Here is a 23,675-nt window from a genome sequence, read left to right on the forward strand (position 1 = left end):
TCATCTGAGGGTACAGTGTTGGATACAACCCTGTATGGTTGGATACAACCAATGTAGAGCTGAGAAATATGTAAACAAGAAAGAGGGGCAAAATATGTATCTTTTGCTACGCAACTCATCAAAACTCCCTTCAGCTGAGTATGTATTACTTCAGGATGGAAGTCAGTATTTAAATGGGAAAAAGTGGCTTTCATTAATTCCTGGATGGCTCCCTGTGCAATCTGGGTGCTTCAGGTCTGTTAGGGCAAGCGTGACAGCTGTGCATTTGTCATCAGGAAGGAGCAGTGGAGTTGTTCATTAACACAATAGTTTGAATCCACAGGCAGTTCCTACCACTGAGTTATAACTTAAATTAGGCCCCGTCGGATGGCTGAAACTATTTGACAATGCCTTGCTTGTGCTCTATAAATATGTAAATCTTTCCACTTAATTCGACTTTTTTTTTTTTTAATCTGTTGGGCACACTGCCTCACTTATCTCATACACAACTCCTTAATCGCCCTGCCTGTTTTAATGCGTGTGGACAAGGGCTACAATTCCTTTTTTCAGGGGCAAACAGTGCGGATTTGTTCTTTTGTTTACTGCCAACTCCAGAGTAAACTCCAGCTCTGATCTGCTGATAGCAGAGGGCTGGTGAAGGAAGGATTATACAACAGGAGCCTGAGGAAATAACTCCATTCATTGCAGCATCAACAGAGCGAAGCCTGTGAGTTGCAGTCACCATCGGTGCTTGGACTGGGTGGTCTTAGCTATCCTTCCAACCTTAATGATTCCATGCTTTCAGAGTGAAGAAGCTCACTCCCCCTGAGCTCAGCTTGGGTTTGTACAGCTGAATAGAAGGTGTAACTGTTGGGAGAAAGAACAACAGACAGAAATGTTTCATTATGGCACGAAAGGAACGAAGATTGATTAAGCCTTTTCGGTGACTGTTGGATCCCCTGTTGCTCTCAGACTTACTGCAGTGTTCTGCTGTGCTGGCCGTGGAAATAAAGAATCTGATCTCATTTTTGTGGTCTGATGTACGATAAACATTTTGTATGGGTTGATAAGTTTTGGGGGTTTTTTATTTCGCATCCAAAACAAGCATTGAGTGCTTAAACTTCCTCACCAACCAGGACTGACTTCCTTGCTTCGCTTAAATATATTCAAGTAACTGGAGATTGAAATGGAGTATTTCTGACCTACTGCTTTGGAGGGCTCACTGCCGTAGGGCTACTGAGCACAGTGCTGGCACAAGGAAAGGACGAGTAGCGAGTCTGTTTGGTGACAGCAAACCATTTGTTGGTCTTTGAGGGACGTCTGAGATACACTCATATGGGCATGGCTGCGTTGCTTGGAGGCCAAGTGCTTGTTTTCAGGCCTTTCTAGTCCAGTTCAGTTGTGTTAATGTGATGGAATTGGTGCTTTTAAGATGCATGGGCTATTCTTGTCCAGGTCTTGTAGGGAGATGTAGGCTGTTAGTGTTGGTAGGAAGTCCGTGACCCAAATGCTTTCAGTACAAACTGTTGATTAAGTGGGAACCCAACCCTTTCAGAGGTGTGGATGTGTGGCTGGTTAAGATATATCTGTAAGAGAAAAGTTCTTTCTTCATTCACAACGTGTTGGCATCTCCATCAAAGAGGATGCTGGAGATGTTGTAAGGAGTCTCAGGCTGCACAACATAAGGATAGAGCAAAACACAACCTTAGGATGTTATGTGAAGTATTCAAATATATGAAATTAAAAATAAAAGATGCTGGGGGAGCTTCTAAAGCTTGGAGGGAAAAATTTACAGGTCTTTGATGTGGATAGAACAGTTAAAATGGAGGTGTGACTTTCTTCCCATCCCTTTCTGTTCAGGCTTTATAGGAGCACTGCGTGGCAGAGAATCTGGGTAATGATACGCTCTGGTTTTGGTGGTGTCTGAATACTGATCCTGCTTCTGTGGTTAAAAGTTGTGTATTCAACACTGCGTGATGCCACAGAACATACCCTGTTGTGCAGAGGGAGTTGGTTGCAGTTGACTTAAAGACCTTGATGGAGATGGCCCATGTTAATCTTCCTTAACCCCGGTAGTTTTTATTCCTTTTCCTAAATAAAGACTGGTTCTCCTCTCTTGGTAACCTCTGAGGAGCTCACTTGCAAATAAATACGGTCTCAGCAAAAAGAAAAGAGATTGTTCTTAATGATGAGAGATACTCTGTATGCATCTGAGCAGCTGTATGCATTTACATAGATTTACTCAGTCTTTATTTTTTGAAAATGATGGATGACTTATTTATTACATGATTAATCTTTCAGTTGTGATCTTTTCCGAGCAGCTTTTGGGTGGAAATTGAAGCTTGAGTTTAATGGGGTAACAAACAAGCATTTTCATTTGCTGTTTTTTAAGTAATAAACAAAGGCAAATGTGCTGAGCGCTTAGAAAAATATCCGAACCCATTTAGTGTTTGTAGCTAAGCAATTTAATGTGGTCTGTACTGAACAAACTCAACTGACAGTGGCTTGAGACTGTGTGTGTCAGGACGTGGGGCAGTCGGTCTCAGCCCCCCGCAGCTCTGCAGAGTGGGAGGGGGGGGAAAAGCAAACAAACAAACACCGACTCGCTTGCATTTTCAGTTCCTAATTTGTTTCTCAACCCGGAATGAACCAGTGATGGTTCTGCACTAAACTGAGTAATTAGCAGTGAGAAAACATTCTCTTTGCAGAAGATGCTCTTGCTGTAGGAATCTGGCTTATTGCGTAGATGGACTGGTTCCAGTTGCCATGTCACCCATTCCTCCCCAGTTGCCTCGTTACACGTGCTGTGCAGTTTCAGCAATGTACTGCCTTTGGTGATTCTTATTCTTGCACCTCAGATGTCACCGCCCCAAAAACGACTTCAGGTATCTTCAAATCAGACGTGTGGATGTTAAAATGAAGTCATACTTCTGTTCTCAAGTCCTGACTACTTTGCTCTGCAGCGGGCAGGTTAACTAACCTCTCAGCACTGATGTGGGACAGGTTATGATAGACTAAGATGGTGTGGCTCCGGATTTTGTCTGGTTCAGCCTTGTTCCTGAAGCCATGCACGTGGCTTTGCTATCTTTTGTGTTGCGTTGGTCTTCCGGACATCACAGCTCTTTGCTCTGTTGGCACTATGTTTTGTATCCCAGTATAATTTGTGGTGTAATGCCTCGTTTAAACAGGACAACGTGTTTTTAGAAGGTAAGCGTGAGGTTGTGTGACCTTTCAGCTTTGGTGAGAGCCCTTAGTATGGAGGAGGGTGACTGCCGCGTTGGTTTGTTGGTCCTTTTTGTTTCCCTGTGAGCACTTCACTATGAGCTGCATATTGGCTGCACGCTGTTTAAAGGGGAGAAAGAAGAAGGAGGAAAAAAGCAGAAGTTTGAGCAGCCTTGAGCCTGCTCTAACTTAAACAAATCAGAAGCCAAAAACTTCCATAGCTGGATAACAGCAAAGCTGGCCTTCGGAAATGGCACGTGCTCATTGTGTATTAGCACAGACATGGGATCACAGTTTTAGGAGTGTTTGATGGATGTACGAGGCCAATGGAGCCTCTTCAACCCTCTACGTGGTCTTCAACCATCCCTCTACGTGGAAGTTTAATTTATGCCCCTGACATAAGTAAGGGAAAGCATTAGATTGGCCTGGAGGCCAGCTGTCCCCTGGTTTGACTCAGCGTACAGCACTGCGTGGTGGGTGCTCTACAGGAAAAGCTATGCTTTAGTTATCATACAGTTCCTGAAGTCCTTCTTTAGCAGCGGTCATGCCATGGAACCACGCTACGAGGAAGAGTTTTATAGTCTTTGTGCTCCTACCAAGTTCCTCTGTGTGTTTCTGCATGGTCCTCATCACCCCTGTTGTGCAGCCACTTGCCTGCTGTCGTGCCTCGTCCCATTGCCCATCACAGCGCTGCAGTTCTGGGCATGACCCGAAGGGAAAGGTTTGTGCTGGGTTGCTGAGCTGTCCCGTGGTAGCTCTTGTGCTGTCGTAGAGCAGAAATCCTTCTCCTTTGCACAGGAGCGTGCAATCAGACTGGATTGACTAATATAAAAAGACTTTGTGCATCCTGGACCCGTCTGAATGGCTTTGTTCATTCAGATGGTGGCTGAATTGTAATCTCCAGCAATGATTTAAATATGAAATAGCCTCAAAACAATATGGTTATCTATTAGCTCCTAATGGGCTTGTGAAGCAGTGTGTTTTCAGTGGGTGTCTCATTGTAGAAGTGATAATGACCTACTTACTGGGAGGGGGTGGGGAGGGGAAAAAGTCAGCTGTGACAAATAGCAGGTATGTGTAAGATGTTTCATGTGAGATGGGTGTCCTTCTGTGATATACTTGTACATCAGCCTAAGCTTTATGCTCATTTTCTTCTGTGTTCATAGGATATCATGTTCCATACATCTGTGGCTGTTAATCCATGTCTGAGAGCCTTCCACGGCACGTTACTGCTGCACATCTCCTTTGGAGCTGCCGTGGGCTGGAACGTAACTGTGTGTTTTCTTATGGCTTTGTAGGTGGACACTTAGAGCAGGTACGAGCTGTGTGTTTAGACTCAGAGAACAGAACCATAGAGTTGCTTGAGTTGGAAGGGGACCCCCAGGGGCTGCCTGGTCCCACTGCCTGCAGTGCACAGCGGCACCCACAGCTCCATCAGTGCTCACAGCCCTCCAGCCTGACCTTGGCTGTCTGCAGGGATGGGGCACCCACCTCTAGGCAGCCTTCACCAGCGCTTCGCTGTCCTATAGGTGCAGTCTGGGTGTTGTTGGAGCATCACAGCCAAAAGCAGCTGATGAAATTCCCAGCCCTGAGACGACAGCTCCCACCTCCAGCGTTGTGGAGGTTGCTGTTAACTTGCTGAGCGTGATCCGAGCTCAGGGGATTTAAAGAAGGAGAAGAGGCACCTTTTGAAGGCAACTCGTTTGGGTTGTGTGTATGGCACAGGCCCACAGATGGTTGCTGCATTGCACCGTGGGTTAGTTAGTTAATTTTGAAGTAGAAATCATCATTGGGCTTCTTAAGCTTCATTACTGATAAGATGGTTAGATCATCCTGTAGGGATAAAATTGATGTGTAAAGGTGCGAGTAATGTAGTAATGGCTTTTCTGAACTAATAGGATAGACACAGCTTCCACGTATTACCAGCATGCTTTGAATATTACATTTGCTCCTTTTGTGTTTTTAATTCCAATAGTAAGACTTTTTCCTTGTGTTTGAAAGAGCTCAGTGACAGGAATAGAACAGTTCCTGGATTCAAAATAGAGTGGTGCTTTTCCCTTGGCTTGTTTAAACATACGACAGATGATGTATTCCTTCCAGGATCAGCACAGAGAAAAGGACAATGAAAGAATTTTGTGCTGTTCCTTAAATGAGTCTTCCATAAAGCAGAGTTTAATACGGGTTGGAACCTTTTAAGCACTTGTCAAATGTACAGTGTCAAGTTTGCTTCCACTTAACGTTCGCTTTATATCAAATCTAATGTGAGTTATCTGATAGTATTTCTGGAGAGCGAAGCACTTGCACTCCAAGGCTCATTGGGGGCAATGGGTCATAGACTCTGCAGTACCTGTTACTGTGGGAGGGAAGGAGGCTTAGGGGTTTCTTAATAGTCACCTCCTGGACAGACACACTGACAGCCTTCCAGGGCATGAGCATGGTAACGGTATGCCAGGGTCTGTGGTGCTTCATGCAGAAGAGAGCAAAGATGCATTGCTGAGAATTGGGGTAATCAGAGTGGGAGTCTTTTGGTGGGAGAGCTGAAGGCTGTGCTTCCTCGTCTTGCTGCTCCTGCCTTTGTTTTTGTTGGCCTTCTCAGGCCCTGGTTTTTCTGTGTTCATTACTGACAGCGTGCTCTGAGTATACGTTGAGTTGAGTTGAAAGGTGTCCATCTGAGCTGCCAGTAATAACAGCAGTCTTCCTGGACGTCATAAAGGAAACAGGAATGTACTTGTATGCCCGTGTTTGTGTATGTGTGTGTGTTAAAAAAAAAACACACGTGTGCAAGTGTACATATATAATACATATGTACACACGTTATTCCAGAGTCAGAGCACCCTTTAAATGGGAATGGCCTCAACTGGAAAGGAGAGGTAGCTCGTGCTGGCGAACAAACCCACACGCTTTAGGGGCTCTAATAGCTGTGCTTCAGGATGGAGAACGTCTCTCTTCCTGACCCCCTTCAGATGACAGCTGCCACGGCGGAGGCTGAATGTGAAGAATACATTTGCAGGCGGCTGGGAGCTGGGAAGGCTGTGGAGCTCAGAACAATAGCAGAATGCGGAGCTGCCAGCGGGGAGTCTGAGTGGACAAGTATAATCATGCAGCGCTCAGCTTTCAAGGAAATTACAGTTAGTGCACTGACTTGCTCATAATAGCGACGCATTGTTTAGCTTAATAACTTATCAGCTCTCCAGGAACCAGCCAGCGATCGCTGTCATCAGACCCTGCTAATCATCCTGTTCTCCGCCTGCCCCGCCATGAACTGAGGACCTGTCACATCACCTATAAAGCTGGCAAATTGAGTGCACTGTGATTGGTGGGGGGTTTTTTTTGTTGTTTTTTGGGGTTTTTTTTTGCTCAGAAGGAACAAAATCGCCCACCTTTTTTGTTCTTTTTTCTTTTTTAATTTCTGTCTCGGATGTGATTGCACATTGAGGGTGGGGTTTTTTAAGTGGCAGGTTAAAAGCCTGAGCTTGAAAGGACGTCGTCAGATTGTGTTGGGTTGGGTTTTCTTTCCCCCCCCCCCCACCCCCCATCTGTAGAGTCTTTGTTAAATTGCTCTTCTTTGTAGTAACTACTGGGGAACCGAATCTGAAATCTGCTTCTTTATGAGTGTTGCTTTTCTGTAAGGTATTTGGGATGGAGGGGCAATTTTCTGTCTGCAGTGCCTGGGCTCCTGTCCATCACTGGTAAGTAGCCCTGTAAGAGCAAAGAGTGATTATCCCTGCTACAAAACATGGAATTCAGGCCCGGGAAGGTGAAGTGATTTACCCCCAGGCATGCAGGGAGCTGTGGGAGAAGCAGGCTGGTGTGAGTCCTGCTCCCAGTAGGTCGTATATCCTCCCTGAGTGCGTTGGCTCCTTGGCAGAGGGCTGTTTGTCAGCAGCCAGCACGGAAGGAGCTATTTCTGAGCATTTGTTCTAAAGGAGCAGTGGCCACTGATACCCAAATGCATTTAACTGGATAATATATCCACGTCTTTTTCTGTAAGAGGTAACGCTTTAAATTCTTCTGGCTCTGCCTCTCATTGCTGCCACTGCTTGTTTTCTTTACAGCCCGGGTGAAGGGCAGGGAGGGGGGTCAGGGCAGTGGAGTTTGGGGTTGTGCTTTGGTGTTGCCTGGATATGTGGCTGGGGACGGAAAGCAAAACTTCCTATCTGAAGGCTAATCCACCCTGCAGTAACGTATCTTTAGCTTTAGATCACAGCCTGGGTAAATCTGGTGCTGTAACCAGCTCAGCACAGCCTGGCATGGCCTGAACGGCCGAATGTCAGCCCTGCTTTTAGGTGGGTTTTTGTAGTCCGTGCCAATCTGTGCTGCTGCAGACACGGGAGGCTCTTCTTCGTTCACTGACAGCCACGATGGCCAGAGACCAACTGAAAGCTGCTCTTGTGGAGCGCTGCAAAAGAGCTCTATTTGCTCAGCTTTAGGTGGACGGGTCTTCCCATGGAGCACTATGTCAGAGCTGTGGGGACACCCACCCTTGGTCAGCAGCGTCACGGTGGGGGAGGTCTCAATCCAGGTCCGTCCTTGGGGCTGAAATGATGCATCTGAGAAAAGGGAGGGGGAAACAGATGGACGTGGCCGGATGAAACAAGCCTCCTTGCTGCTCCGAGCAGCGCAGGCAGCTGTAGGGATAATATCCACTGATCTCAGGGATTGGGCAAACAGTGGGGTGGGCTATTTTTATTAGGCCAAGATGAGTGCGCTGGGATTTCAATGAAATCCTGAGTATTTCAGCGCGTTGGGTTGTTTGGCGTGTTTGCTTTGGCTTCCCCTCTCTTCTGTCTGTTGCAGCTTGAGATAGACAATTGTATCTCTCCGCTGGTGACGACCAGAATTAAAATAGGAAGGAGCCTTCTGCTGCAAGATTTATTGCCTGGCACATCTCTGTTGTCTGATGAAGTGTCATCTCTCGTTGTGTGTTGAGAAGATGCTGCCTGACTGCGGTATCTCCAAACCATATGAGAAAGCAGTCGGCCGCGTCTATTCCTGTCAATTACTGGAGATTCAGTTCATGTGATAGAGGTCTTTGTGTGTAGCGTTGAAGGATTTAAGTCCAGCCTCTGCTAATAGACAGCGAAGATCGGGCTGTTGTGAAATGATGGTCTCTATAGAGACTTAGTTTTTTTTTGCATGCTTCAAATGAATTCATGATTTCTGGCATCGAGAGGTGGGAAAAGTGCTGAGTAAACCTCTCTCGTTCCCAAGACCTGGTTTCATAGTAAGGAAATCCCTGAAGCTTACAGGTGTGTCTGTCTCTTCCATATGAAAGTTTCCCACTCAGCCAGCTGTTTGCTGTCTTCATTTGAAAACAAATGGCAGTTGTTCAGGTCGTTCCTACTGCAAACACGTCCCGTTCTGTTGGCTTGGGTTGCTGTAGGGCTAACAAATGGCCGTTACCTTGCTACTTGCACTGAAAAACAGCTGATTTTCAGGTTATGCTTGACCAGAGTTTTCTCACGCTGGAGCTGGTTTTTTTTTTTCCCCTTCCTCATGCCTACAGATACAAGAGTATAAATGTCAATATCCAAGCCAATTACTTTGTTATGGATCTGCCCTGTTAACCTAATTCTGCGCCTGGCAAAGGCAGCAAGTTTCTTTGCATTGATTGCAGCGAGCTGGAGCCCAGGCTGGAGAACTGGTGTAAGAGGCTCTGTTCCTGTAGACTTCTGTTGTCACAAATTGAACGTCAGAGTGGTTGAGGTTTCTGGGAAAACAAACCATTTTGCTCGGTTAAGCATGCATTACGGTTCTTGGATTAATTCATGCTATATTAAAGCCAGCTCTTGATTATCTCTGGGTGAATTATGTAAATGGAGAAGTTCCCGTACCAGGATGGCAGAAACACACCCAGACTTGATCTGGGTGGGCAGGCTGAAAGCAGCGTGCTGTCTTCCTGGCATTGCATAGTCCGTTTCCCAGCTCAGGAAGCTTAGCGTGCAACAGGATTGGTGACAGTTCTTCCCCACCAGCCCGCTCCAGGCCCATTTGTATCATTTCTGCTGCTTAGTTTTATCTTGCCAAGGCTTTCCCAACCCGTTGTTCTGCATAACTGATGCTTACAGTGCTCCCATCCTATTGCTTAGCAGCTCTGCTGCAGTTTGAAGCCATTGCCCTCTGTGCTGGGCTTGAAGCTGCTGACAGAAGCACCTGCACCTTCAGTGTCTTTCCCATAGATGTTTTCTTTCCAGCTCTCATCACTCATCTCAGGAGCAGCTTTGTGCTGAGAATAGTCCACAATACTTCAGAGCATCTCAAATGCTCAGCAATGGCTGGATGCCATGCCGGGAGAAGAACGCAAGGAAGACGAGGTGTTAGGCTTCACCACCAATCCAGGACATCTCGCCTATAATTTCAGTTTTTGGTCAATATATGTATTTTTTTAATAAATAATTATGGGGAGCATCTCTTCTGCATATCTGTCGTACAAGCTTAGGTGAAGGGGTTGGTCTGCTGGATACAATACATAGCATTGCTGAACTCTCTGCCTACTTTGCTGAGGTGCTTAAATAATTCCAGTTAAAACATGTGGTTATTTCCAGTGCTTCATTTGGTGCTGTTTTCCAGGAGCCCTGCATGGTTGTGCTACAGCTGGCATGCTGGTACAGGCCCATTGCAATCAGGGCAGTGCACCCAAGGGTGAAGTCAACGGGAGCGGGGTTCAACGCAGAGTGGTTTTGGTAGGCAAGGAATGAGCTAAGCCTGTGTAACAGGGGAAATCACTATTTGGTTGAAAGCAGTGGCTGCACTGACATTAACGTAATCGAAAGGGACAGGCTTTGTCCCTTTCTGTTGATAGACTGGAGTGTTGTTGCTTTTCCAGCACTTATGTTCAGTTCTTTGTGGTCCATTGCATGGTAGATGCTGCCTGTTGCACACGCAGCTCTAGAGTGACAAAAACAGAAGCTACAGCAGTTGCAGCTTTGCTCGTTCCAACCTCAAGTTAAAATGAGGCTCATTCTACAGAAATCAGTGAATTGTGGTTCAGTTCTTAAGATTTGAACTGCCAGGATCCTTCATCTTGGCCTTCCTTCACGGCATGCAGCATTGCTATTAAGCTAAGTCGACTTCATTACAGGTCTGTATTGCAGGCACTTAAATAATGACGTCATGAAAGCAGTTTGCACCTTTCCTGAGCAGAACACTGTTCTCTGTGGACACGCATCAGGAGCATGCTTTTGTCTTAACAAGAGTCCAAAGTGCTCGAGGACCCAGCGATTCGTGTTTATTCATTATCCCCAAAAAAGGGAAAAAAACAAAAAAAAAAAAAAGAAGGATTTTGGTCCCTCTGCTGACAGTTTGTCTTCAGCTTGCTGCCTTTTGCAATCATCTGCAAATTCTGCACTGGCAATCCGTCAATCTGTCGTCTGAGGCAAGGGATGAGTGACACTGCTTGTTTCAACATATCATAACTGTTGTGCTTGCTCCCGCTAGCCCTGTAAAGTCTTGTTATGTCAGGGCGTGTGGGAGGGGTTGTATATATCTTCGTAGTTGGAGGGATCTCCTTTTGCATCCTTAATGTTAATACATCTCGGGCCTTGGAGGGCTTTGGTTCTGCCAAAAACTGTGTTGTTTTGAAGAAGTGCCACTTGTGTGCTCAGCTGGCCAAAGCCTTTGCTCTCAGAGCAGTGGGGTTTGGCTGCTGCAGCTGAGTGGGTTCCTTGGGGCAGAGCCTGTCCCTGTGTGCAGGCTGGGAGCTGTTTGCATGCAGATGGTGATGCAGCAAGCAGGCTGAAGGAGCAGAGAAACTTTGGGTTTGATATAGCAATGACTAAATCAGGTTTTTCAGCCTGTGTTTTGCAGGAGGTCAGACTGTAATTACAGAGCCTTTCATCTTCTCTCTCTCCTTCTCTCCCTCTCCGCTCTTCCCCTGATCTTTTCTGTTGTTCTTCTTTCTCTTGAGGCTGCAGAGAGCAAATTTCTTGCAGGATTCCTGGCACGGAGCTACAGGCTGGTAATGCTGGGTGCAATACCAAAGCAGGAGCTTGCCACTGTTCTGTAGTTTCCAGCACGAGCCCATTGCAGTGTAGCTGCTGGAGGATCCCTCAGCAAGGTGTCCTCGTGCTCCATGAGTGCCCAGTTCTGTGCCCAGTGCAGGCAGAGGCAGTGGTCTCAAACTGAGCATGGCAGGACAGAGCCCTTTGGTAGTGTTTGTGTCACAGGTACAGAATTGCAATCTAGGATCCTGATGTTTATTCTTAGCTCGGTAACCAGTTCATTGCAAAGCCTCTTGCACACCACTCAGACCTAATCCTGACCACACAGCAGCCCCCAATAAAGCCCTTTCAGTTGTTCACTGGGGATATGAGATCAGCTGCTTACCTGCTGTTCTTCTCTCATTTAGTAGGGCTGGGGGAATGAAAACCATCCTCGTGCAGAAAGAGTGATAACCTGTTAATGTTGGTGGAGCAATTAAGTGGGCATCACTGTGTGAGGCCTGGCATCCACGGACAGGCCTGATGGATGGCAGTTATCAGCCGGGCCTTTGGAGCATGGGATTTTTGGCCCCTTTCATCAGAATACAGTTTTACATGATTATAGAGGATAATGCTGGAAATGCCTCTGCTCTGGGCTTGCCACATGTCCAGATGGCAAGGTCAGCACAGCATGGACCTGGCTCGGTCGCTTTGTGTGCCAGGATAAGTGCTGCTGCTTTCCCTCTGTGTGCTCCTGGCTCAGCTAGAAACCAGGCAGTTCTATGGCTATCAATAAATCCAGAGAGCTGGGAATCATTATCTGCAGTGAACTCTGCTTTTATTGGCCTTCAATTAATTTACCACCCCTTCTTCTAAATGTAGTTCTGAACCCCCAGAGCTCAGCAGTGGATTTGTCTCTGTTTTTTAGGAAGCATTGCTCAGCATAGCAATGCTTCGTGCTCTCGCCTGTGGAGTGATGGGTCTGTCCCATCCCTGCAAGCACCATCCCATTGCTTACTTATATTTCATTAACAGGGCCTTAACGCGGGCAGCTTATGTGGGTAAGGTCAGAGGCAGAACTATTCCCTGCTGTGCCTCTCAGACTGGGAGGCATCCTCCTGTCCTCCTTCCCTCTGCTTTGAAAGTTGTCCTGGCCTTTCCAGCAAGCCAGTCGTGGGGCCGAGGGTGCAAAGGGGACATGGCAGCCATAGCCAACAGCTGGAACATGGCTTTTAGATGACTAAGGGTACCTTGGCTGGCTTCCTTGTGTAGAGGGGCTCAGGGGTAGGTGTGAGCCTCCAGTTCCCTTATCCCTTGCCTTGCAGAGAGGTGACAAGCCCCCAAGTGCTTTTCGGCTCTGAAGAGCAGGAAAGTTCTTCCCCAGCACAGTGGGTATCAGAAGAAGAACCAGGACGAGACCTTTGCCCTGCTCTCCAGGTGCACCTCGGGATGCACTCAGTTGTAGCCCAGCGTCGACTGAGCTGTTGTATAGATAATACTTTCTGAATTTTGACCAAAGCTTGCCTGAAGACAGGGAGGCTCCTTTGCACTCTGATAATTTTTTTCCCATCGTTTGTGCTGTGTTTTCAGCCACTTTTTCATTTCATGTTCATTTCCTTTTGCTGACATTGGAGTATCATATGATTTAGGGCTTTGTTTTCAAGCTTGATACGAAGGCTAATTACTTCCTTCTTGCATCCTCTTGGTATGAAAACAAGGACTTAATCTTTTACAAAAGGGAATGAGGAAGGGTTGTTTTTTTGGTTTTTTTGAGGTCTATGGAATTCTTTCGTAGATCTGAATTTATTTTTCATAGCACACATGACAACAAAACATGAGGAGCTGAGCTCCTAATGTGTAGCTTTGTGCGGACACAGATTTCTGTTCATTTTTGTACTCGCTGGATCTAATTATGCAGTTACATCCAGCCTGCGGTGAGTACTTTTAGTAATTAGGGGTAAACTGTGGATATTCGATGTTTACATAAAAGTCAGAATGTATTTGTCTTGTTTTCAACCCTGACTTGCTTTGGTTATCCATCGCCTTGTAGGTAATTAAGCCGTACGCTCACTCCATGTCCTATTTTCTAATGCCCTCTCCTACCTTCATTTGAGAAGAGAGAGGAAAAAACTACAGCAGGGAACTTGGGAGCATTAGGAGATTGTTTCAGTGGGGATGTGTGGCAGTGTTGTACAGAGATGCCGACATATGGGCACTTTGGCAAGGAAGAGGTCATTGCTTTAATGGTCCTCATCAACTGTTACCTTAATAGAGCCGTGGGAGCATCAACTCTTGGGGTCACTCGTGTAATGCAAGACTGGCAGGAATCATTTCACCTCTGATCAAAGTAGCTGTTGTTCAGCTTTTATCTAAGACTTCTGCTAATGGTCCAGTTGTCTGCATGGGCTGACTGAAGGCACGGCTTAGAAAATAGCTTTTTGGTGGGTCAGTTTTTAGGGAATGCGGGGATTCCACAATGCAAGAATAAATATCAGATGTCTGGGGTGATGCTTCTGTGAAAGCAGTGGCATCAGCAGGAGGGTGTGCTTATTTATTTTAACATTAATAATTAAAGGAACAACACCACCTTGCTTTATACTAGATGGGTTGTTTTTCTGCAAGGTCAACGTGCATAGCTCCCAGTATCCCGGGTTCATCAGGAGGCCTGCAGGCATGCCTCACTTGAAGCACATGAGTCACTCTGTTAAAATTTATTGCCTAGGTATGTGATTAAGTAACTTGATAAATGGGGAATGCAAGTTGGGAGCGGGGAGCTGTTCCCCAGTTCTCTCCTCTGGCCGGCCATAACCCTGTGTGTGGTGGTGTAATTGCAAGGTTCGTTTGCTTCCAAGCTTTACTCATTAACTTTTTCAAAGCGTGTACCCTCCTTTTGGCAGGAGAAAAGCTGGGTGGTACTTCTGGAGACAGTCCTGTGGGATTCCAGAGTGATAAAAGCAGAGGGCTGCTTTTGAAAGCAGCTGAGTTCTGTAGAGTGTCATTGAGGATAATGGTTTGTCCATGGCTGGCTGAGCCATCTTCAGCAATTGGTACAGAGGGACTGCAATTCCTTGAATACTTGACAGAAATAGGAACTTCCTGTAAGTGTTTGATATTCCTCAAGACTTCTTCAGAAAGATGCATGAAAGATGTGTTACAAAATAATGCAGTCAGTGGTACAAGCTTTGTAGCAAAGGAGTTTGCACAACCTACTCATGCCTGTGGCCATTTCCATTGGGATCCAGAGTAAAAATGCAGGATGGATGGCTTCAAATGTTTTCACGCAGATCTGCTATACGTACATAGTCAAAACAATGACATTCATTTTTAAAATCTTGATTTATTTTTTAATTAGAATCGGATTATTCTTACTGATGTGCCAGTCTGAGCCTCTTCAGTTACACATGTATCAGGTTCACCTTATTTTTCCTCTTGTTCAGATGCCTAAAATACATACCATGAGCTTCATATGGTCTATTTTTATGACCTGGAGTTAAAAACAAACAACTCATATGATGGGGTCAGTGACAGCAGAACAATCTCATTGGCAACGTGGGGCTTTGTCTGAGTCAAGTCCCAAACACTCATATACCTTTGAGAATGAAAAGATAAGGTTGTGGTTGGACTTGATGATCTTTAAGGTCCTTTCCAACCTGAGCCCTTCTATGATTCTATAAGGAAATTGGAGGGTTTTTTTGGTTTGTTTTTCTGTTTTTTTGTTTTTTTAAGCACGATAAGTGTGTAACAGTATCTTCAGCTAAAGATAGACACAGGTCGTACCTAAATGGATGGACTCTGTTGTGAGCCTGTGTAGGGCTCCTCATATGACTCTCAGCCAAAGTTTGGGGTTGAGGTTGTGCTTCTGGAGGAGAAGTCTGTACACTCCTTCCCAGTGAAGGGCCTCTTTATCCAGCATTGCCTCTCAGTGCTGTTCTACCAGCTGACATGGACTTCACGGATGTATTTGTAGTATGTCAGTTGTTGGAGGCAACGTTTAAATGTACACTTGTCCGTGGTGATCTGGTTGGCAAATGGTATAATGTTTGGCCATCTTTTGCCATGAAGTGAACATCCGGGCTGTAAAAGCTGATTTATTCTTTTAAGCAGAAGAAGGGTAGAATAAGTAGGGGAAGAAAAAAAAACCCAGCACAGCACGACGTGGACAAGTGCTGATGGCATGCGTTCAAACAGGCAGAGACTTGCCAGAGGCCAAATGGAAAGAATGCGATGCAGTGGGCTTGTTGGAGTGGCTTCTCCAGGTTGCTACGGGAAAGGATCTTTTTTTGATTATTGCTGCATGGAATGTGAGCACTGGGGATGTGCAGACTGCCTGCTGGGCTCTGCTGCCTTCTGCTCAGTTGCTTCTAGCCTGGGTGTGCAAGGAAATGCTGTGCAGTGGCCACGTAGATTCAAAGACGGTGCTTGGAGGCCTCTCATATCCAGCCATGTATTTTAGGAGCAGCATTACCACCAACTCTGAATAGGAATAGCTGTCAGAGGACCAGCAGCATTTCATTAAGGTTGGTTAAGCCACAGAACACCTGCGTGAGGTAGGTGTGGGTTGGGCATGCTGTTTTCAGAAACAACATCCCCACATAGCCCAAAAAAACAGGAGGTTGGGCCCTAGCAAATAGGAAGACTGCTTTAACAGTTGAGTTTTATTTAAATATATTCCGTATGTATTTTTTTTTTCTCTGATTAGTAGCCAGACTTTCAGTTTAGATTTATCTGCAAACAAGCCTGAAACTATTTATTTCTTCTGCTTGGTCTTGCACAATCATGTTATTCTGGGTAGATATGAGGGAATGATGCTTGCTTTCTTAACCACTTTGAAATGAATGATGGCCTGGTGCTGTGCAGGAGGTAGGGGAGGTGAGTGGTGTGTTCCACAGCTGCAGGACCACAGCACTTCCCTCTCCAGATTTGTGGAGATCATTCACTTGAATGTGATCCACTGCTTTTGCAGATGGTAATTCTCTCTCATCTGCAGCTGTGTCCTCTTCCCTGCTACCCAAAAGACCTTGGAGTAAGCTCTGGGTGTGAATATGTGAAGAGAAAACTGTTTGGGAGGCTTTGGAGGAGGGGGAGGGCTGATAAATTGCCTTTGAGATAGGAATAATAAATGTGTGGCTCTCGTGATGGAGGTTTAAACTAAATACTTACGACTGTGTAAACGGTCCTGCTCAGAAGACTTATTTGACATCTGAACTTGAAGAGCTTTTATTTCTTGTCTCAAGCCAAGTTTTGACTAAGTCTGGAATTTCCTGCATGGGAAACTGCAGGGATGTGGCTTCTTGGTACTTGATCAACACGTTTAGCCAAGGGCATCTATTGGCAGCTCTTCCTGGAAGAGTGATGCCAGACCCTTTTGCCTTTGAAACAGCCACCATTGCAAGTTTGGAGCCAGTGCAATTAAAGGGTAATTCGTCCAATTGTATTACTTGTGCTCAGATGATATGTGGTTGCACACCTTTGGGTGGTGAGAGCTCATAAGTGCTCCCAGCACGGTAACTTCCATGAAATCCGTGCTTCTAAGGGCTCCCAAGCAGATGAACTTTCTTCTTCCTGTCCTTCATCTTCATGGTTCCATCTTCCAGGAGGCTTTATGCTGCAGTCCCAGGAGGCCGGTCCTGCCTCAGCACACGGACAGCCCTCTCCCTTTGCTAGGGGAAGGAATGATCTCTTACCCACGTAACCAAGCCTTCCTCCTGTGGGCTGAGGGCAGCTGTGTTACAGCATGATGGAGCCTGGGTTTGTTTGGCGTTTGCCAGGGGATGTGCAAGGAAACGATGAGCGGGGGGGAAATGTCAGGGTGGTGCTGAGGTGGGAGGCCAGGCATCCATTTGGTGTGGGTAGAGGGCCCACTCCTTCCCAGTGAGATGCCCAACTGAAGCACGGTTCTGCTATCAGAACGGCTCCCTGCCACGATTCCACATCCTGTAGGAGAGACTTAAAACACATGTGAATTTTTGTGTTGTTTGTGAGCCTGTATCCCAAATATTTCCTCTTCCCCACATCCTTCACTGGGCAGTCTGAGGCAGCTTTGTGATGCCAGGCACTGAAAGTCCCTGTGTTTTGACACTGGGTATTTTTAAAGCCGTGCACAGGTCCAGAGAGCATCTCCCTTTTCCCCCAGAACAGACTGTTTTTTACATGCCCTCTCAGCAGTCAAACCCTGCACAAAGAAGCTGTGGCCCCGTAGCAATGAACCGGGCTGTTTACTGCATTGTTACAGCGTTGAATCAGCTTTCTATTTTGATGAGTATTTCACTGGCTTGCGAGGTATCTGTTTTCCAGAGCCTTGCACTTTGTGTGTTTCCGTCTGTACTGCCCTCAAGTGTGAGAAGGAGCTTTTCAGTGGGAGAGATGGTCCCAACCCCGAGGACTGTCTCACATCACTGAGACCTGTCTGAGCACACGGTTTTGTCAAGGATGTGAATGTCACCGGGAAAGGCAGTTTTCCAGACTGTCACATTCAGTGTATACAGAACATTTGCATGACACAGTCAGATGGTGAGGAATCCTTAGGCCCGCTCTGAGGTTGCACTTGTTAGCTTACACAAACAGCAGAACAGTTCAAACAGAAGCATGAAACCATCACTGCCCTTTCACACGCTGAACTGAGCTACAAAAACGAGTTTAGAGAGCATATAAACCTGTCATAACTCTCTGTTGTGAGTGTCCCTGGTAAATTAAGCCCTCAGTTCCTGACACCAGCACTTCTGTGGAGGGCAGTGCTGTGGGTGCTGCAGGTGTGTGCATCCAGCAGGGCCGGGTCTGCTTCTTCAGCAGCACAAGTCTGCGGTTGTGAAAGCTGTAGATAAGCAGCTTGCAGGAGTTAAATCTAACAGAAGTGTGGGGAAATAAACTGGTGATCGAGCTTAAACAGAGCCCGGCTTCCGTTTTGTTTTCCTGTTCAAAGTTTTGCAGTTTCCTAACAAAATGCTTCCTGGAGTATACTGAATACATAGGTGGTTCAAACAAATCCCCTAAGTTTTCTGTATTTTCAGAGCCAGGGAAGTCTGCTTTCTTGCAGCTCAAGGTGATGATTTGGATGAGGTATGAGATCAGTGTGTCCTGCAGCTCCCTGCTGATCGTGGGGTCCCGCATCCATCCTCAGGGGGATCCTGGACATCACAGAATCATTAAGGTTGGAAAAGACCACTGAGATCACCAAGTCTAACCACCAACCCACCCCCACCGTGCCCACCGACCACGTCCCTCAGTGCCACAACCCCATGGCTCTTGAACACCTCCAGGGACGGTGGCCCCACCACCTCCCTGGGCAGCTGTGCCACAGTAAATGCTCACATATGTATATTCTATGTATTTTTATATTTTAAGGATTTTCCATATGCGTATCAATGGTTATTAAAGCCCTTTAAAAAAACACCTGTGAGCCCCCAGCAGCTCAAGTCCTGCTCGTGGGCCTGGGTTATCCCACCCATCCTCCCAGACCAGAGAACTGAGGGAGATCTCTCATTACCCAGCAGAACTAATCGATTAATTAGCAGGGGACAAAGTGCACCAACCAATCTGTTATGCCAGATGGATGTTTCAGCATTAATTTGTGTTCTTGGAATAACTGGACATAGATACTATGCGGCCTAGATAGCACTGCGGCCTAGATCCTGCTTCCATTGTGCTCGGTGGTGAAAATGCAGTTGGGTTTGGCAATGTGAGTCCATCAATCTTGAGGAAAAAATGTGTTTTGGCATCAAGTGGTAACAGTAAAAATGAAATGAGTAAGAGCTGTCCCAAGCAATGGGCTTTACCACCTTAAAGCAGGCATATTAGCGTGAAAACTGAAGTTGTGCTTCTATCTCCCCAGAGCATTCCTACCACCGAATGCCAAGAAATGAGTAATTTGTGTTTTTGTTGCTTTTTTGTTCTTCTTAATAACTTTTAATGTGTTTTCTTAGGGAAGTCAACCGAAGCGTAGTACTGGAAAGGTTAAGGTGGGCATAACTTTCTCTTTGGGAATGAGATTGAAGGAAGAAAGCAAGTAAAAAAACAAAAGGTTATGGTGATTGCTTATTTTATTTTGAATGAAGGAAGAAAAGTTCTGCCCATTTTTCTTCTCCTTTCCATTCCTATTTTTTTGCCTCCATTTTTTTTCATAGTGTGCCAGGCAGACCCATTTCTTTGACTGCTCATTGGAGAACTGCAGGATCCCTGCCCATCTGTGGTCTTGTTTCAGTGGGAGCTGAGAGCTGTTGCTGTTTGGTGGAGGGAACACACGATCCACCACCTCTGTGACACCGGGGGGGTCCCGAGAAAGGGTTGAGACGAACTCAGTGTGGAGCTGATAGTTCCTCCACCTTTTGTACGAAGCAATGGATTTGTTCTGTCATGGTTGTGTAGGGAGCCAGGTATCTAGTCCAGCTGTTATTTGTAGAGCTGGAGAAAAAGCAGACCAGACAGACAGGAAGAAACCTGCAGTTTTCTTGTTTTGTTTTCTTTTTCTTGGAAATCCCAAGTATTGATAATCACAGAATTGTTTGAGTTGGACCAGATGACCATAAAGGGTCCCTTCCAACTCTCTGCAGTCAACAGGGATACCCAAAGCTCCATCAGGTGCTCAGAGCCCATCCAGCCTGACCTTGAATGTCTCCAAGGATGGGCCTTCCACCACCTCCAGTTGTGTCCAGCTGGTTTTGTTGGGTACTTACAGCATATATTTTATGACTTAAGAGCCAATTCAAATCACTTTTCTCTTTGCTCCATTAGCATGCTTGAGAAATAAAGCATTTGGTATGCACAGAGTGAGCTCGCAGGCTGCAGCTCTGTTTTCAGTGTTGAACCAAAGCGTTGAATTACTTTTACCTTTGTGATACTGCTAGGTTTATTTTTAATTAAGTGAAGTGTTTTAACATGCTCTAATTTGTTTTTCTGCAAATGTGTCTAGCACTTGATAGAGAGGGGCTGGTTCTGGGAACAAGACGTGCTCTGTCTTGCCTCATTTACCTGAGAGTTGGGTAAATACTCCTCGAGGACCTGGGAAGGAGAGGTTATTGATGAATTGCCTGCTATTACAGCCATGTGCAGACCCCGGAACACTTGTGCGTGGACTTCAGGGAGGAGGCAACGTGTCCAGGTTAAATGCTCTGATAGTGAGTTGTGTTACAGGAGCAACTTATTCCCTCAACAAACGGTGCAGAAAGCAGAGGTTGAATCTGAGCAAGTCATTAGCTCAACTCATTCTTACTCCCTGATGTACTCTCAGCCTACTTTTAAGGTTATGCTCAAGCTTGAATATATATTTCCCTGAGAAAAACATGCCATAAATAATAAAAAGTATTTCTTCAGCAATGCAACACTGCACAAGCAGTTCTGTACTTCTTAAAGCCAGGCAGCCGATGGGTGTGTGGGGGCCAAACCCACTGCAGAGCAGCCCACGTGTAGCTCTTTGCCAAGCTTGTGGGGTCTGGCATGGGCTGTACGGTGACCTCGTGCCCTAAGTGGGGCAGCATTCCAGCGTAAGGATTTCAGAGCAGAAAAACAGGACTTGGCCCTTTCGTTGCTGATTGTTCATGAAGAGTGCATGCTGACTCCGTGCGTGGGGTTGAATGGTGGCCTCTACACCCGGCCTTGGCTTGGCTGTAGAAGAGGGAGCAAAAGTGCCAAGTGGCTTAATCTGAAGGTTTGAAGGTCCTAGGGAAAAACAGGTTCACAACAATGGATAGAAGTATGGCAGAATCGGAGGAATGGAGACTGGATGTGTTAACAACTGTGCCACTGCAGTGGGATTCCCTTCCCCGTCAGGGTGGGAGTGTCAGAATTCACAGATCATCAAGGTCTGGGGCAGAGCTGAGCCACAGCAACACACGTGCTTTGGTACTGAGACCTTCACCATTTCTTCCTTACTCCCAAAAAACAGATACAGACTTGGATTAATCCTACCCTCACATCCTCTGCTTACTGCAGGATCTGTAGAACTGTTAAGATTATAAAGCTCTCCAGGATCATCCAGTCCAACAGTCCACCTTCCACCAATGCTGCCCACTGACCACATCCCTCAGTGCCACATCTCCATGCTTTTTGAACACCTTCAGAGCTGCTGACCCCACCACCTCCCTGGGCAGCTGTGCCAATGCAGCACTGCTCTTAATGAGGAGCCGTTTTTCCTCATATCCAACCTGAACCTCCCCTGGTGCAACTGGAAGCCATTCCCTCTCTTGCTATCTGTTCTCGTTCCCATCAGCTTTTAGTGTCTCCTGGTGTTATGGCAGTAGGGTGAGGGGCTGAGATGCTCCCACCATCCCATGCTTTCACTACAGATGAGTGAGGCTTGCTAAAATGGAGGCAGTGTGTGACGATGGTGTTGGTGAAATGGATGCCTTCAACATATAGTCTGGCCAGCAACATTTCAGGAGAGGGAGAGGGAGTAAGGATGTGTCTGCAAAACAAGAACTGGTGGTGTTCTGCTCTGCTTTGGTAGCAGGTAGGAAGTTTACCCTTATTTATTTAGTCTGCATTCAGGTGCCTCTCAGTATGACTTTCTTCCTGCCTCTGTGTTGGCCAAAGGTATTTAAGCAGAGTATACAGCTAGGTAGTAATTTTATGCTTGGTAGCTTCCAAAAGCTCAGAGGGGCTAAAGAAGGTTTGTGTTTGTTGTTTGCTTTGGAGGGCAGGAAGAAGGGCAGATGGGAGATGTTGACCTTGTAAGCAGTGTTTAGAGAGGTAGGCTGGAATTCATGTTTATAGCTACCTAATGCCAACTTGATCAATAAAAACCCTGTTAGGTTTCCAAGAGTATCAGGAAACCCAAGGTAGCGTTGGGAGAGGGATGGGAAGCCAGCTGCTTTTTATAGATCAGGTTGCAAGAAAGCTTGGATTACCACGCGTTGTATTTATTGCCATAGTGGGGAGTGTTATGCAGTGCGGACGGATGCGTTGCACGTGGTAGCTGGAGGTCCCTGCTGGTATGTGGCTGAATCAGTGAGTGGCAGCGAGATCACATTAAGAAGGGAGTGCTTCCCTTCGCTATGTGGCTGTGTTCTCTGTCTCCCATCCCAAGCAGCCTGTGTTGCAGGCATGAAGTTCTTGCAGCACTCAGTGCACGGAGCTGCAAAGCAGCGTGCAGCCATTCGGTGTGCTGCAGTGCCAGACCTGTGGGCTGCTGCAGGGGAAGGCTGTCCTCAGGGTCACCGAGTGCTTTTTGGGGTCTCTATTAGGGTGTGTTAGAGTGCAGCTTCTGAAGTACCGCAATAAACACGAGTACCATATTTGAGCTCTGATCACAGTTCTGTAGCAACACTGCTTAAATGTATAACAACACATCTATGGGGGGGGGGGGGGGGGGGGGGGAGAGTAGAATTACACAGTTTATTCACTGCACAGGTAGGAAAAATTGCTCTCCTCGTGTGCCTCCTCTGCGGCTCAGCTGGGATTTATTGTCGTTACTAAATAATGGCTACTTGCAAGTACAACATTTTCTCCCGTTGTAACTGGGATTTGGAGGTGGAGAGGCAGCTCCCAGCTCCCCACAGCCACTGTTCCCTCCCAGCACAGCAGGCAGAGGCCCCGGTGTAGTTCTTCCTTCCAAATTATCCATCTCTTAATGGCAACAAACCTATGGGGAACTGCAGAGGTCTCCTGCAGCCTTCATGGTGCGAGGAGGGGGTCAGCACTGCAAGAACTGCTGTTCAGCTGTGGTGCTGTCTCTGCAGCTGTTTGATGCCTTTAGAGAGTATCTTTGGGCAGCAGAACCTTCCCCGAAGCCAAGCATGGGCATTTCTGGCCGTCATTTCTCCATCTCCCTTCCCTGTTTGCACAGCAGGGTAGATGTTCTTCCATCTCTAACCTCTGCTGCTGTGACTGTCTAGATAAGGAGGCTGCTCACTGTGCAGTGGTAGCTTTGCAGGGGGCACACTTAGGATGCATCTCCCACTTCCTCATGTTGTCATCCTCCAGCGCAGCCTTGGGACACCACCGAGCACAAAACAACTTCAGGACCAGCATCTCTCAGTGCCACCGTTGTCTCCCGGGCTGTTAGATTTGTTTGTGTGTTTTCTACTTCTTTTCTAATTATGCTGATGTTTATGACTCAACAGCTGCAGTCTGGGAAGGGAAGCGGTGAGCGGCGGCTCTGCAGCTGACAAGTGCCTGGTGCCTTGGCTGCTTGTCAGCAGAGGGCTGGGAGGGCCGTGTGGCTGCTGCCTTGGGTGGCTGAAGGCAGTTTGGGGATAGGTGATGCTCTCCTGCCTCCTGGTTCTGTGTCATCTGCTGTGCGTCAGTCTGAGTGGTGTTGTTTTCCCTCTGTGTTCCCTGCTGGAGCCTCTGAAGGTGCTCCTGGAAGTCCTTCTTGTGCAGAGTCCTTCGCTGTGTGTTCCCTGCAGCCCACCTTGCTGTGATGCTGACACTACGAGGGGTCTGGGTCAAGCAATGGAATGGGGGTTTTTTTTGGCCTTAAACGCTACGTTTCAGAGTTCACTAATGGTTTTGCCACTTGATTCTGCAGCAAGGCCTGTTTTATCTTTTAAAGCAGATTCACACTCCCGTGACTCTCTTTTCGGGGGTCGCTGCTCTAATTCGGGAGCTCTCAGATTTGCTTGC

At 46.7% G+C, this 23,675-nt stretch overlaps 1 protein-coding gene across 8 annotated transcripts in view; it reads left to right on the plus strand.

Annotated features, from left to right (window-relative positions):
* GATSL2 (GATS protein like 2) overlaps positions 1-23,675 on the plus strand; it is an 89,933-nt gene that overhangs the window by 5,173 nt on the left and 61,085 nt on the right. The window lies entirely within an intron of this gene.

The sequence above is a fragment of the Gallus gallus genome, chromosome 19 (genome assembly GCF_016699485.2).
Source record: "Gallus gallus isolate bGalGal1 chromosome 19, bGalGal1.mat.broiler.GRCg7b, whole genome shotgun sequence".
NCBI lineage: Eukaryota > Metazoa > Chordata > Aves > Galliformes > Phasianidae > Gallus > Gallus gallus.